The sequence below is a fragment of the Sorex fumeus genome, unplaced genomic scaffold, assembly GCF_029834395.1.
Source record: "Sorex fumeus unplaced genomic scaffold, SorFum_2.1 ptg000070l, whole genome shotgun sequence".
NCBI lineage: Eukaryota > Metazoa > Chordata > Mammalia > Eulipotyphla > Soricidae > Sorex > Sorex fumeus.
Window position 1 is genome coordinate 8,682,094 of NW_026606127.1, and position 2,860 is coordinate 8,684,953.

Here is a 2,860-nt window from a genome sequence, read left to right on the forward strand (position 1 = left end):
TATCTCGTCCACATAGCAAGAGCCTGGCAAGCTACCCATGACGTATTCGATAGGCTAAAGCCAGTGACAACAAGTGTCACAATTTGTTGTAAGATGTTACTGGTTCCCGCTCGAGCAAATGGATGAACCGCGGGAGGACAGTGCTACAGTGCTATGATTGAAAAAATTGGTGGTTTCTTTCAATATGAGAACACTTACTAGGATAATTTGTAGATGAATCGAGATGTGTTAAAATGTAAATAAAATGAGAAGAAATAGTAAATGCACAGGTTTCTTATTTGTACAAAACAAACAGTTGTTCTCAGTTTAAAACTGTAGAAGATAAAGAAAAACATATACTCATTTGTGTCAAAATTTTTCAACCTGAAAGAAAAGGATCAAAACCAATTTAAGTAATCAAAAAACAAGCAAAACCAACAAATACTGGCAATTAATATGATAGGCCAAGGATGAATGTTTTTAATAAATTAGTGCTGTTAAAAAATCAGTATTTAGCTATTAAACTTCAATAGTAAAAATAAGCATAAACCATGATCATATAATCTGTATTGAAAGAAGTGTAAATGACTCGTAAACACAAGGGCAAGATACTCGCAGATGCCTACCAGGTTCTCTCAGAGTGAGAACTGGACAATAATTGTTGTTGTCTTATCAACAAAATCCAGTCTCTGTATCTTGGCCATTGATGTGATTACATGGCTCCAGGGGCAGTTCGTGGTTGTAACACTTAGCTAGTAGGAGATGGGGGATCTGGTTGGAGGGGGCCCAGTCTTGATCTGAGCAGCCTTGGAGATCTCATCCCCCGGTTGCGCACACCTGGGTTCCTCTGTCAGATTCGTTCATGCATGAGGCTCCTTCAAGCTTGGGGAGAGTGGTTTAAAGCGTACCTATGGCTGGTTGCAGAGGTCTTCAGGTGCCAGGGCTCTGCTCGGCGCGGTGAGGGAAACTCAACACACCCCCTCCAAGGGACCCCGGTGAAGAAAGCCAGGTGCGGGGTCAGGAGACTGTCATTTTAGACATATTTGGAATTAATTTTAGATCAAAAAGTACACATCATTCAAACTACGTATGTGCTTAGTAATAAATTACTATACACTTGTTCAATCACCTAAGAAACCCCACTCTGCTCAGAGAACTAGATTTTTAATTATAGGTCTGTTTTGCCCGTGTGTCATGGCTAAGAATCACTATCATTAGGTATGAAACTCACTATACACAAAGAAGAACACAGGCTGCTTTGAGTCATCTGTGATGTTAATTTGTGTTGGCCATTAAACTTCACTGAGACCCTTTTTTCTGTCCTTTACAGGAGCCTCATGAGTCTCAACTTCCGTTCAAGTTGAACTTATAATAATGTGGAATGAAATCATCAATATGCTCCTCACCTCTTCCTTCAGGAGAAAAATCCTACTTACATTCAAGGTGGTCAAAGTGCAGACAACACCATCCACCTTTTCCTGGAGGTGTACGCGGGACTGAGGTGAGAACAGCAAAAGGCTCTAGTTTAATGGTATTAATGAAGGTTTCAGGGAAGTGCATTAAACAGGACTCATATAACATCTTCTAAAAGAATTATTTTGTAAAACTGATGCCTTGATTATGGTAAAAGATAATATGGTAAAAACCATATTTTTCTTTCTGGGACATTAAAGTTCTAAATCTATCAAGCTGCTTTGAAATACTTTCCTTGATTAGGTACCACTCTCTGCCATAGGGTAAGTAAGGACAACACTCAAAGTAATCAGAAGAGAAAAATTAACTCCTACTAGGTTTGGTTACACATATACTAAAATTGAAATGATACAGAGATTATCATGGTCCTTGCACAGAGACGACATGCAAACTTGTAAAGAGCTCCATATTTTTGTTGCAAGAAGAACTAACACGGTACTTTAAGCTAAGGCAATCCCCACAAGTACAAAAATTCTACATAAAGATAGCACAAATCCCCATAACAACAATCGCTCTCAATGTCTATGGACTAAATGTGCCAATTCAGAGGCACAGAATAGGAAGATGAATTAGAAAACTGAACCCAACATTCTGATGCCTGCAAGAAACACATCTGAGCAATCAAAGCAACCATGGGCTAAAAGTAAAAGGCTGGAAAACAAGTCTTCAAGAAAAGAACACCTCCACAAAGCTGGAGTAGCCATACTAGTATCAGACCACGTGGACTTCAGGCTAAAGGTTATAAGAGACAGTGAATGTCATTTCTTCATGATCATGGGATCTTTACATCAGAAAGAACTCACCCTCCTCAATGTAGATGCTCAATGACAGACCAGCAAAATACTTAAAAACAACTTTTAATAGACTTAAAAAAAACATTGATAGCAAAACAGTACTAGGTGGAGATTTCAACACTACTTTGTCACTTCTCAATAGATCAAACAGACTAAATCTCAGCAAGGAAATATTGTATTTAAGGGAAGTAATGAACAACCGTTGGCTTAGAGAAGAAATCAAAGAGGAAATAAAAAGGTTCCAGAAACAAATGAGAATGAGGACGCGCGCTAGCAGAACTTGTGGGACACAGCAAAAGCAGTGTTAAGAGGAAAGACTATAGCTCTGCCAGAATTCATCAGGAAGAAAGAAAGGGCCTACATGAATAAATTAGAGCTCAAGATTTTGGAAAATGACCAACAAAAGGAGTGCAAACTAGGCTGGAGCAAGGAAATAATAAAATTTGTAGTAGAAATCAATGAGCTAGAATCCCAAAATACAATCCAGAAGACCAATAAAAGCAAAAGCTTGTTATTTGAGAAAATAAACAAGATCAATAAACCTCTAGAAGCCTCTCAAAGAAACAGAAAGAATTCTAATAAATCGAATCAGAAATGCAAAGGGGGGTATCCTA

At 38.4% G+C, this 2,860-nt stretch overlaps 1 pseudogene; it reads left to right on the top strand.

Annotated features, from left to right (window-relative positions):
• Positions 1 to 1,769: 1,769 nt before the first annotated feature.
• On the top strand, positions 1,770 to 1,866 carry LOC130036996 (uncharacterized; annotated as a pseudogene).
• Positions 1,867 to 2,860: the final 994 nt, after the last annotated feature.